Below are 14,777 nucleotides of genomic sequence, written 5' to 3' on the forward strand. Positions count from 1 at the left end.
CATTGGTAATATTTATCAAAAAACACACACAGTGTGTAATATGACAAGTTAACCAAAATTTTTTTCTAATAAAGCTAAGTTTTACAAAATTATGCAACAATAACACGGAACTATACTTCATCTGTAATGCAAACCGTACCTTAAATCTTGGAGACATTAAAGAGAATGAAAGAGAAAAAAAAGAGTTCCCCTATTGCAAAATCAAAATTGATTTTGAATGACAAGGAATTCGCGCCTTTTTACAGTTCTCATTCCTTATCTTTATAAGAATAGAAATCCCATTTGACGACAGCTTGCTGTTGCTCATCCATCATATGGAGAAATCTTCCACGCGCAATAAAATAGTGCGAAGGTTAAAAGAATTATTTCTTTTTCAACAAGACGCCTAAAGTTCTGATCTAAGCTATGACGTTAGTCGCATTTACGAACTTTAAAATAGAAATTGGTTTTATTAATTATACTCTTTGTATGTTGAAAAAAAAAATGGAGGCTTAATGTAATATAATGAATAATAAGCCATATTTTCAGATCAGTCAGAAATTTTCAGACTTTTTTTTTTCAATTACATATTTTGTGAAAAACACTTTGATTTCTTTGTAGACAATAATATGTCTCACTGTACTATATTACCTTGCTGTAGTTAAAATAAAAAAAAATATTTTTGAAAGAATTTTAAGAAACAGTTTCATTCAAAAAAATATCAGCTATGAAAAAAGTGTAGCTTATCATTTTATTGCATTAATTTCGATGTTTTTTTTTTTTTTTTTTTTTTTTTTTTTTTTTTTTTTNAAAGTTTCAGAAAATTTAATTAAGTATGTCTATCCGCTAGTCTTATAATTATAATGAAAATTAACAACTCTGAATTAAAGTAATTCTGTCATCATTTAAGTCTCTCTCTATTAAAAATTTATTTGCTTTTTTCAGTATGACAATAAAATGTTACAAAAGCAAATTAAATCGATGCATCATGTATCTTCAGTACCACCCCTTCCATTTTAGTTTCCCAACTAATTAACTTCATTAACTGTTTGACCTATCAAGTCATAAACGAAGACATGTAAGAGAAAAACTAAAGCCCTAGATAGGTTAATCCGGGGTTTTAAGGAAAAACGGGTACCGTCATCCAGGTTTATGCTACGGGGATAATTTAAACCACTTTTGCTGGCTAGATTCGTAATTTTATGTTGTACTTCTAAGCATTATGCTATAAACATTTTGAAACATAATCTCAACCGGCCCTTTTATTGTTGGTTTACTTAGTTGATTATAATTTCGTTTAGATTCTTTCAATATTTTAAATTTTATTGCAGTTTCCTATACGGGATAGCAAAGGACAGCAGATTTTCCCCGCAGAATGAATTTAGTAACCCCCATATTAGATTATTATTATCGATCAGATTATTATTATAGTAATCCCTATATTAGTCCCTGGAAACCCCACAGTCAAGTTCGGACGGAAGAGTTTAGAGGGTTATTTATGTAAAGGAGTAGTAAAAAAAAAGGATTATTTTTTGATTTTACGGAAATGTCTAAAAAAAGAACAAGATAAAAGCATGATATTGATTATGTTATTCTGTAACTTGATTTACATATTCTTTACCGTACCTTTACAGTACCTTTGCAACAATTTTTTTTTAAATAAAGGTATAATCATTCATTTTGAGGATGCTTTACATGCTTATTTAACTTATAATCAGTAATTCATCTTCAAAAAACATTTAAACTGTTTAAATTTCTTAAAATTTTAAAAAAAGTTGAAAAAATTAAAAATTTTTAAATCCCTAAGACTTTTTTATTTTAACTTACTTTCAAAAAAAAAATTTTTTCTTAGTGCTTGCAATATTCTTCTTAACAATTTTGTGCATTCATTTATTGATATATCAATTAGAGTATTTTTTATAAAATATTTTGTAAAAAAGTTAAAAAAAAAGGGTAAAAGTTCCTGTTAGGTATATATAACATGCTGTAAAAATTGTAATACCTTATAAAATGCTTATTCCATGCACAGTTTAAATAAGTGTATTATACTTAAGATAAAAAAGTTTACTTCAAAGCTTTATCTTAAATAGAAAAAATTCCTTAGGGATTTAATCAAGATCAAAACACAAAATTATCATTTATGAGAAAAAGCCCTTTAAAGTTTGTCTGCAGAGCAAGATTCTGTATTAGGACAATCTAAAATCATTCATAACTTTTTCAAGAATGTAGATACAGACATGATTTTTTTTCATTGCATTTGAAATAGCTTGAAGTTTTATTATAAGTTTTATTATATTATAGTTTTATTATAAGTTTTATTATATTATAGTTTTATTATATAGTTTTATATAAAATAACCTTTGGAAAATATTTATTATTTTTATTGTTTTATTTAACAACAGTTGCAAATTTTTTGAATTGCAACGTCAAAATTCGGTAAAAAGTACTGGCACTCAGGGTACCGATACTTTTGAACATAAAATTCATTTTTACCGGAACATGTTACGAAACAAAAAGTAATAACGTAGTACCATAATATAGTATGGAATAGTTATAACATAGTACCATTTAAAAAGAAAAAGAAATCTGAAAATTAATTTTATTTGTAGCAACTAATATGTGTAAAATTTTATGCTCTTAACTAAAAAAAAATTTCTAAATTTTGTACACATACACTTTATGATTCTGCAATATTTTTACAGAATTTTACTTATTTTCTTAATCGAATGCTTGGAAACGCTTTCCTTTTTTTTTTCTTTTTTCTTTTTTTCTTTTTTTTTGTACATGAGAAACTTTCCCGTATGTCGATGAAATAAAGGCAAACACATACATTAGTCATATCTAATGTAAACCATTATTCAGAAGACATAGATCGCATATATTTGGTAAGCAAGAAAATCGATTGACATTAGTGCTAACAGGCCTATCAATTTTCAGCAATTGGTTGCAACGTCTTAAGCGTTAAGTAGAACAAATGAGAACAGTTGGTTTGCAAGTTAATAAAATAACCTAAAAAAGCATTTTAAATAGATTATCGCGTTCACGAATAATACTGTATGTATTAAAAATATAGAGAGAAGTGTTTTATTTACAAATGTATTTATAACTAATAAATTCGGCTATGTTTGTAATTATTTAATTAATTAAAATAAAATGAAAAAATTGTTAACTATTCCATGTGAGTTATTAATCCTATATTGAAATTGGTCAATACCTTATAATTTAATTGAATTTTTATAAATCATTCAGACAATGTACATTTTTTTCAATAATGCTTTCAGAATCTCGCAGACCTAGATAGTTTATTAAAAATATTTTTGATATGAAATTAAGCAAAATTATTTTCAAATTATAATTACTTCATTCATGAAATTAAAATAGAATATATTAAAAAATATTTCTAAAAGTGTAATTTTTTTTTAATTTGTAAGTTCTCATAATATGAAAGTTAAAGTCGCTCGGACAATAAAGGTCTTAAGTTGGTATACATTTACAAAATGGTATATTATGTACTTAAAATGGAAGGTTAATTTTCAGTTGACCTTCTTAATCTTAAAACTTTTTGTATTTTACTTATTTATTTATTTGATTATTTCTAAGAAGGTCATATCTTTTGTTATAGTGATAGTCTAATAAATCTCCTAGATCTTACCTATTATTTTACAAAGAAAGATAAAGTAATGAATCAAAAGATAAGAAAGATAAGATATAAAGATTAGACAGAATAAATAAAGATTAGACAGAAAAAAAAAGAGGAAGAATAAATCTTGTTCTTAATCAATACTTTTTGTCTTGGTTTTCAGGAGCAAAATGTCATTGGTATTACTAATAATTATATAATTTTTGCCGAATAAATGATTATTTAACATTATTTTTTTTATTTATTTTTAAAAAAACTCAATCTGCATTGCAAAAAAAAAAGAAGAAAAAAAAGAAAATTAAAAAAGAAATTTAAAGATGCAATCTGGAATCGAAGTATAGAGTGGATATTTAATTAACTAGATAGGAAGTTATATAGATATAAAATAATTCTAATTAATAAGATTTTAATAATTATGACAAATATGATTAATATAATGTTTATTTAATTATATTAATCACAGTTATAATTATAGATATTTAATATTAATAATTACTATGGGAGCAATTATTAATATTAAAGTATTTTAATATTGATAATTGTTATCACAATTTTAATTAATTATAAATGTGTAAAATTATATTAAAGTTGTATGAAAGAAATTAAACTTTCTTAATAATGACCAAAAAACACTCTATTATAAGTTAAATTAAAAGTTTTTGATTATCAATGTTAACATTTGTATTGAATTGAAAGTAAGGTTAGTAAAATGTTTAAAAAACCCTGAAAAACTGAAAAAACAAAAACTAATTTCGAGAATTACAAAATCAAAATGTCTGTTCGACAAATCTTTTGAGCTGGGACTACATTCAAAGAAATTTTACAACTACTTTCGGCACTATCGAAAGCTTACTTATTTTTTAGATATTCGAAATGCAAAACAATCTTTTTAGGCTCTCATTTAAGTGCTCTCAAAATAAATAGCTTGTTTGGAATTAGTAAGTATATAATCTTTGTTTAATATTTAGGTTATGTGTTATGCCTGATATCCATATTGTTTACTCATTCGAAATGCAAAACAGCCTTTTTGGGTTCTCATTTAAGTGCTCTCAAAATAAATAGCATATTTGGATTAAGTAAGTATATAATCTTTGTTTAATATTTAGGTTATGTGTTATGCCTGGTATTCATATTTTCTACTTATTCGAAATGCAAAACAACCTTTTTGGGAGCATATTTGGATATAGTAAGCATATAATATTTGTCTAATATTTAGGTTATATGGTGTACCTGGTATCCATATTGTTTATACATTCGAAATGCAAAACAACCTTTTTGGGTTCTCATTTAAGTGCACTCAAAATAAATAGCATATTTGGATTCAGAAAGTATATTATCTTTGTTTAAGATTTAGGTTATGTGTTATGCCTAGTATCCAAGGCTATAATGAATGCTACTGACATTTCTTTGTCAGTGGTTATACTTTTTAGCAAAAAGTAATATAGCGAAAAATTACTTCATTTTCCCTTTGTTTCTTAAAATTTTTCGTCATGTTAGAAGAGAACCTTTGTTATATTTATCATATTTAACAAGAAACTTTAAAAGAAAAGCTTCACGTTAGAAATATTAAAAATTTTGTAAAATAATTTCAAATATTTAGTTTTTGGAAAAATGGTCACTCATTTAAAAATTAACCCCTGTTAAAAATGTTACAACTGGCCAGTAACTATATTATCTAATTTGGCTTTATACTACGTTTGTGAGTAGGAATTTTATTCAAGGCAATTATTTTCTTAAATAGCCAAAATGCACGTTTTGCTTTGCACAAAAAAGAAAATGAGCCCCAAAATGTACGGCGCTTTTTGCCTCAGTCATGTTCCTTAAGAGTTGAAAAAAAATAGAAAGAAAAACGCTTATTTTTAAAAGGAAATGTTTTTATGTTTCAGATATCTGCTGTGTGCTTACTGCTTATCCGGTCCATTTTATTATTATTATTTGAAAAAGAAGAAAAAAAACGTCATTTTTCAACTGATTTTATTCCTCATTTGCAATTCAGACCATTTACTATTTGATCTAAAAACGTCTTAAGGAATTCGATTTGATTTTTTTTTTAATTTATGTGTCTACCCTAGCAGTGGTATAAATAATTTAGCTTTTTTACATTACTAAATAATCTAAGAAAAAAACCTTGATTTTTACAATTGCCATACATATTAAATAAAAATAAATTTGCTATCAGTGCATATAGACTTTTTTTTATAACGAATCGATTTTATCCTAAATGCTATCAACTCCAAAGTAATTTCAAACGTAACATAGAAACAAATCCGTGTTGTTTTAATAAGCGTGTGGTTTGCAGAGGTTAAATGGATGTAGGACCCTAAATAAGGGGTGTGTGCTGACAAGGGTGCTGCGCGTCCGTGTGTGAACCATAGCACGTGCTGAAGGTTCACCCCGCGCACGCGACACCACTTTGTGTACATTTCACGGTAATCTGATTTGGATATAGAGTAGATCAAGTTCATCTTGATCATACTCTACTGGCTTTGTGTTGGCGACAAAATTTGGCACGAAAACCCAAAGTTGTTTCTAAAAGTTTAAATGTTTAAGTTAGAATGTATGCATCACAATTATATACATTTTAAACACCAAAACATTTATGCATTATTCTTTTTTTTTTAATAAAAAAAAGAAGGAAAAGGGGAGAAATGAAAACTGGATGATTATAACTAAAGTATATTTTTGTAATTTTTAACTATACTTGCTTGGTGACCTTTATGAATCTTAAAATAGTTTCATTATTGAAAAAAAAAAAAAACTGCCAAATGTAAACGCCGAGCAACTTATCAAATTAATATCTTGTCTTCTTTTTTTAATCTAAAACTGAACTAAAATATATTTATAATATGAAATCCATATTAGATTGCTAAATTTACAGCAAAACAGGCAAACGTGGAACTCATTCTTTAAATCGTTGATAAATCTATTGTTCAAATAAATATATGGTGCTTAAAATGTAGTAACCGATTAAAAAATCCTTTATCTGCATTAAATTTTCATATCAGTGAAACTTGACATTTATAATGTAAGATAAATTATTAATTTATAATGTACATTTAGAACACTGAAAAAAGTATGGTCAAAATTACCAGATTACGGTAATATATACAGTGTTTCTAGACCACGGGAACACCAAAAAGTTAGGTAATTTTTATTGAAGTGCTTAAAATTAACAATAAAATATAATTTAATTAGATGTGATAAACTTTGGCAATTTATAACTTAATAAGCTTTTGGCAGGGCTCCCCAACCTTTTTATTGCCATGAACTTTTCTACGTTTGATAATTTTAGCGTGGCCGACGAATGGGGGGAGGATTGTTAATTGTTTGCGTTTTAATTTAGAAGATTTAATTTAATTGTAATTAAACACGTCTTCTAAATAAAATACAATTACATTCGCAGTATTGGTAAGCCTTTAGGCGAGCCTTAGGTCTATCAACTCCCGGTTAACATCTCGTTTATGGAAAGTCGCACAAACCTGAGAAAAATAAAACCACAGAAAATAAAATGGAAATAATTTAATGTTTCCTGGGCTGCCCGGTACCATTTGATCCATAGACCGGATCAAATGGTACCGGTCAGTGTGCTGGCGCTTAGAGACCACTTCCTCAGAGGATGTCAAAAAAAAAAAAAAAAAAAAGCATTTATTCGGTTAAATGTTCTCTTCACTTTTGTATTTATCGCTAAATGTGTGGTAATGGGAACTATAATTTTGAAAATCAGAATTTCCTGTAAGCCATTACCAAATGGAAGGAAAAATAACATTTGAATGGTTTAAATACCGTATATTTTTTGTTTTTTAATACTAGAAACTTGATTGTACCAAAATTTCCTTACCATACACTAACTTACATTTAACCGGAATTTTTTTCTTAATACATATTTAATATAATGTTACATTTAAAAAGGAAAAAAAATCGAGTGTTTTCTTCTGCTGAAATCCTGCTTAGAACTTAATCTTTCCCCTACGTACACGTGAAACAATATACCAAAGGATAACAGAAAAATCTTGAATTATTGATGCATCCCCCAATAACTTCTATTTAATGATTAGTAGAGTATTTATATCTATATAAATCTATAATTCTTTTAATACCCGTAGAAATTTTTACTGAACTCTGAGAGTTAAGAAAGATTTTATGCCCCATCACTCCAATAAATTTGTACAGGATCACCGATAATCACCGATAGTAATGCATATTTTTAATCCTTTTTAAAAGGAAATCCACACAAAAAAATCTTTACTATAATTTAACATATATATTATATTAATGAAAAGGCGAGATTAAGAGTGTCAAAATAAGTTTGGTTGCCGCAAGAAATTGGAAAGAGGTTGAATATGATTATTAGAAACATTGCATTAACAACCAAATGGGCTATGACATTTTTATTATTGCCCTTTTCAATAGTTATTCGTCATAATTCGAAAGCGCTTATGTTTTTAAATGGCTTAAATATATATCTGCGACTCTTGAAGTACTTGTTTATTCCTGTATTTTCGAATCCTTTTTAACTGGGCTAGAATTCACTCGTACACAAAGAAAAAAGCATGGACGAAACTCCCAGAGTATGATAACATTTACCGTGTTTCTGGCTCTATGGGAATGCTCAAAAGCTCAATAATACTAACTATAGAACATTTGNGGCGAGATTAAAAGTGTCAAAATAAGTTTGGTTGCCGCAAGAAATTGGAATGAGGTGGAATATGATTATTAGAAACATTGCCAAATGGGCTATGACATTTTTATTATTGCCCTTTTCAATAGTTATTCGTCATAATTCGAAAGCGCTTATGTTTTTAAATGGCTTAAATATATATCTGCGACTCTTGAAGTACTTATTTATTCCTATATTTTCAAATCTTTTTTAACTGGGCTAGAATTAACTCGTACACAAAAAAAAAAAAAGCATGGACGAAACTCCCAGAGTATGATAACATTTACCGTGTTTGTTGGTTTCTGACTCTATCGGAATGCTAAAAAGCTCTGAAATTTTTTCCGAAGCGCTTTGGTAATCACTTTCAAAATATTAAGATCAAAATATGGTTTTATAATATGTCATAAAATTTTTTTATTTTGTCATACCTTAGAGAAGAGCGTGAAAACCATTTATTCGTTTAAAGCGTTTTCCGAAGCGCTTTGGTAATCACTTTCAAAATATTAAGATCAAAATATGGTTTTATAATATGTCATAAAATTTTTTTATTTTGTCATACCTTAGAGAAGAGCGTGAAAACCATTTATTCGTTTAAATTTGCTATTCATATTTTCATTTTTTATTAAATGTGTTTTATTAGAATCTATAATTTTGTAAACCAAAAAATTTTAAAATAAANTATATATATATATATATATATATATATATATATATTACCAGGTATATATGAGGTTTTTCTTTAACCAGAATAAATTTTCTCTTAGTATATATGTGTCCTGTGTTCACTCCTATGCGTCTTTTGCTAAACTACTTTTATATTATCTTAATCTCTCCTTTTCTCTCCTTCTTTAATTTTTTTTTATCTCAAACTTCTTGTTTTGTTTTTCTTTTCAAAATTATTCTAAAAATATATGTTAAGTGTGGTGAATATGGAACACCCTATATATGCGTAATACAGCGTCACGTCTTATATATTACATCAAAATTTTTGAAATAAACTGTTACATTTCGAACAAAACAGAATACCTCTCTTTCATTCATCAGTTCCATAACCCATTTACCTGCTGAAACATTTAAATTCAAACTTGGCGATTCCATTGGCGATCATCACAAAACTGCTCTCGCTTATCCCATATTGTAACCCAATGGAACGGGGCAAGTCTTGTCATGAGCCATTGATTAGACACATGAGACCAGTCGCTTAATAAGCGGGTGGGCACCCCCGCCTCTGGACCTCTAAGTATAGTCTCTAAACTCCCCCTTCAGAGCAATCTCTCCCGCATGTTGACAGAATTCAATTGCAAAAGGGCCCCTGTTAATAGATTCACTGCCCACCTCCCCCAACTCATTCTCTGATATGTAAAGATGGTGATCGTGAACAGTGGTGTGAATTTGAGGGACTTCTGCCACTCGCTTTTCACTCACAATGAGTCTATGCTTAAGTGGACCAACTTGAATTTAAATGCAACAGAAAAGCTTGCGTTGAATACTTTTCTAAATTTAAATTGTTTGCTCTTATTACTGCCCGCTTTCAACACTTCCGAAATCTTTGAAAACGGGTATTATTTATTTGGAAAAAGATAATTTTTATAAACTTTTTTATGAGTTTGAATAGTGTATCATAAGATGATTTAAATATGCTACAACTTTAATTTGCTGCTGATTTTAACCATATCATAATGCTTTTTTTAAAAAATGATTACTTGATATTATGATTCAATTTGAGCAAAAACGTAGTTAATTATTTTTCTTTTTTCCAGCAGTAATATGGTTTATTTTTATTTATTTATTTGCTACAACTTAAATATACTGCTGAGTTAAACCATATTATCATGCCTTTTAAAAATAATTACATTATATTGTGATTCAACTTGAGGTTCATTTTTCCATTGCTACAATTTTAATATGCTTCTGAGTTAAAGTAAGTTATCACGATTCTTAAAAATAATTGCGCTATACTTAAGCAGAAACATAGATCATTTTTTTCTTTAAAAAAATTTCGCTAGCAAAAACAAGTTACATTTTTTGCTAAAACTTTAATACACGACTAAGTTAAACCAGATTATCATGCATTTTAAAAATAATTACACACTTTTGTGATTTAACTTCAGCAGAAACATAGATCATTTTTTTAAAGCAGTAATTCTGCATACTGCTATTTTTGAAGACAAACATGCTATGGTTTCACAATAAACCAATTTTAGAGTACCACCCGTTTCACTGAAGCATAAAATTTTAAAAACGTTATTAACTTCCATTATTAGCTTTTAGTTTAATAATGTTTGGAACAATAAATGTTTGGATATTTTAAAAAAATTGCACAATGAGATAAGAACTACTAACTACCAAACTACTATAACGTGTTTTTGGCTCCATGGGAACACCGAAAAGCACGATAATTTTCCTAGAATAGCTTTAATATTTTTGGTGAAATTACCAATAAAATAAGGTTTCATCATATGTGATAAAATTAAGTAATTTTTCCATGATAGTTTCGAGCATGGCACAAAAAGCATTTATTTGATTAAATTTACTTTTCAGTTTTGTATTTTTTACGTAATCTGTGATAATAAGAGCTATAATTTTGAAAGATAGAATTTTCGCTAAGCCGTTACCCTAAAATAATTTGCACAATTAATTTTAAAAATATAAGATCTTGATAAAAAAAGAAACAAAATTGACAGTGGGACACAATGGAATATTTGTAATATTTACTAAAGAAATTGCATTAAGTTAAAAAATTTACAAGATTCTAACCTCAGTAATTTCTAGTCAAATGATTCTTAGCACACTGTTTCGATCCAAAACTCATTCGATAAATAGGTAAATAATAAAAATTATATATTTTTCATTTCAAACATCAAGAACAACTACAGCAACAAAAAAAGAACCATATAAAGAAGAAAAAATGAAGAGAGAGATAAAAAAACACACACAGGGAGCATGGGAAGGAGTTACAGCGATCGTCTAAGAAACCAAAAGTTCCCTTGCCTCCCAATAGCGGTTCACAAGAGAACGTTTCGTTAAAGCTCAGGCGAAGATGAGGTTGTCACCACCCGATGTCTGTAGAGTCGTAAACATTGATATCAATATCAACAACGACGCATTCCTTGATTTAGTTTAAGCTGCAATTTTACGTTTCTTATTTTAAAGTGGAAGATTATTATTTAGTGGTAGATTATAATGACTGATTATTTTAAAAAATGGTAGTTTACGCAACTAAAGAGAATTGCTAAAAATTATTTCAAAACTTAATTTGAGCATGTTTTGAAAAAGTGAACTAAAGCTCTTCATTCGCCAAAAGGTTATGTAGGTTAAGACTCCACAATTTCTAGACCAGCATAGTGATGGTAGTGTGGTCAGCATTGAGTGCCATTCGTCTTCACTTCTCTTGCATGTTGGTACCTATCGATCTGAGGCTAGATAAGTTTAAAACCACAATCGAGGCTAAACAAACCAAGTTTAATAAACCAAAAGTAATAGACCAAAATTGGGTCGACTGTTCAATGACGGTTAAAAAAAATTTTGAAGAGAGAAGGCCTCTGCACGGATCAATTTAGTAGTTCAATGTAAAGAATGTAAACTGCTTAGTAGGGGTTAATTCGAAAGATGTTACTACTTAAATTAGCACAGCTAAAGAATTAAATCGTACCGAGTCCTTCTTTCTTCTGGGATGTGCTGGGGAAAACCAAATCCTTCAAGAGGAGAGAAGGCCTCCTCACGGGTTCCCAAAAGCGAGTAAGTAGTAGTTCGAACGATGTGACAGCTTTCTTATTTTCCCCACTGCGCAGTTATGTAATCTGAACATAATGACGTTTATTTTAATTTAACCCCACTGCGCAGTTTATATTCGTTATGTCGAACTACTAAATTGATCCGAGCGAACGCTTTCTCTCTTCTAGGTGGTGTTGGATAAACCACCGGTTCAATACAATGATAGTGTCTTAACCGTTCGTGATATCGGGGTAATTTGAAAAATAAATACTCTAAATAATATGCAGTGAGAATAAAACATTTTTTATTACTTTAGTATTCGATTAATTACTTGATCATCGCTTTTAAAACTCATCTCTTCCTTGGCACAAAATCTTTAAAAAAAAAAATTTAAAAAACTGAATAAATTAAATAAAATTATTTTACTTTTAAAAGTTTTTAAGCTGAAATAATTACAGAACTATTATGGACTGAAAATGCATAATGGATTTCTAATGACAGTGCTTAATTCGCATTATCCGTTTCTCGAACAATTATTTCGTAAACGGCACACAGTTTCGTGAATTGTTCTTCTGAGCAAGTCTACTGAAACGTGCGTGAGTCATTCTGGGTTAAATGATAATGCGTGCTATCCACGTCCGAGCAGAAAAGCCTGCCGTATGGGGGATATATGCAGTGAAAGTAACATTCAAACCAGTAATCAGAAGCAAAGATGAGCCTCATTTGAGGATAATCGGGAGACGTAAGTTTTTTCCTTTCTTTACAGATTTTTAGGGTTGCTTTCTGTTGAAAATGAAATTTTTTCCTCCTCTTCGCCAAAGAAGAGTAATCTATTTGTTGACGTTATAGGAAACAAATGCTACTGAAAGACCTGGTGTAATTATTTTTTTGCGTTAATTTTGGTTAAAATAAGTGAAAAATAATATATTTAGTATTTTAATAATTTATGGTTATGAAATACAGTATGAATCACGTGAGTTTTTTTTTTTTTTTTNTTTTTTTTCTGCGTTAAAAGTAAAATCTTCCAAACAGAGTAGTTCAATTGCAGACAATGATTTCTCAAATTTGTAGTCATTTAGATTTAAGCGAAACAAATAGTCATCTTTAAAATTTCTATAACGAAATCAATTATTGATAAACTTTTGAATGTGAAAAAGAAATTAAAACTATTTTTTTATCTTATATTTTAGTACAAATATAATTTCGATAATCTAATCGATATTTTTTTTAAAAAATCTATTAAACTGCTTCAGAAAAATATATAAAAGAAACACCGATATCCCATCTGCGTCTAAGGGATGAAAATAACACTTACTAAAAATGAAAAAATTTGAAATGCATTTAGTTTCAAACATTATTGTTACTGTAAATTAAGTGAAAAATATGAGTAATTACATTCAATTTTATCAAAAACAAAACTCCAGCATTAGTTTTGAAGTTATAAAGTAGTTTTAAGCAACACTTGTTAAAGTTGCAGAAATTAGAAAAGCAGTTGGCTTGAAATATTATTTTTACAAATAAAATTAGAATATTAATATGAATTAAGGAATATTATGACAACAATCGAATAAAACTTTTACTCTAGCATTTTGTAAACAGATAAGTTTATATTTTCTTTATAAAACTTTGTTATACAACCATGTAATCTTTGCCCAACCTTTTTAGAAAACATTGAATAATATAGTTGCATCAACAAGGTATAAATGCATGATTAGTCAAATATTTTTTAATCACTGCATGTTATAAGTGGACATTTTATTTTATAACCGTCACTAAACAGCCGACCAAATTTTGAGTTTAAGGCTACCTATCAAATGTTAAATTTCGTAGCCATGTAATTTCGAAATCAATCCAGTAAACAAAAGAACTCCTGGATCAAGTATCAGGAGAAATTTGCCTTCATAGAGAACTTTTTGATGGAAATAACTCGCATTTGCGTTACATGGAGAGGAAAACCACGAAATTCTCCTACGCTTAGCCTGGTAACAAGGGAACTCTAATCCATGATCCGTCTACCACTTACATCATCAGTAGGATGTTGGTGTTAGTCGGTGTTGCGGAATTCGTATCGACCAGCCATCACTGGGATTCGAAGCCGGGTCACTTCATTGGGAGACGAACGCTTTTTCTCCTGAGCCACCACGGCTTACAAGTGAACATTGAAAAGAAAATAATATTAAATTAAAATTCCAGAATACTTGAGCTTATTACATTTTAATAACTTTGTTGCTCATTTATCACAATTACTTACTTTCAGAAAAGAAATAAGACTATTGACAACATCTTGGCTTTTCTTACCAAAGACATGAAAATAAAATCGCAACATTTTTATTTAATTGCAATATTTAAAAAATTGCAATAATTGCAATTATAAAGTTGCAATACTTAGCTTTTTAATGGGTGAAAAATAAAAGACAAAGAAAAAATGTTTTGGTTTTCAAAATTTTTTCGTTCCATTCATATTCTTTCGTTTTCTACACATTCATGATTTTTTTTTTTTTTTTTTTTTTTTTTTTTTTTTTTTTTTTTTTTTTTTTTTTTTTNTTTTAGTTTGACAGGTGATACAAAGAAATAAAACAGCAGATGCAAAAAGTAAATAAGCGTCTGTTACAATTTTCAGTTCAATTTACTTCTACTCCAAAAATGTTTCATAAGAAATTTAAATTTTTCTATTGTACAATTTTTACCAAAAAAATCTCCATAAATTTAGTTGAACCATGACATCAGTATCTTAAACTGTAATATGGTGCAAATTTTCTGATAATCTCAAAATTGTTTTAATTTACG

The sequence above is a fragment of the Parasteatoda tepidariorum genome, chromosome 8 (assembly GCF_043381705.1).
Source record: "Parasteatoda tepidariorum isolate YZ-2023 chromosome 8, CAS_Ptep_4.0, whole genome shotgun sequence".
NCBI lineage: Eukaryota > Metazoa > Arthropoda > Arachnida > Araneae > Theridiidae > Parasteatoda > Parasteatoda tepidariorum.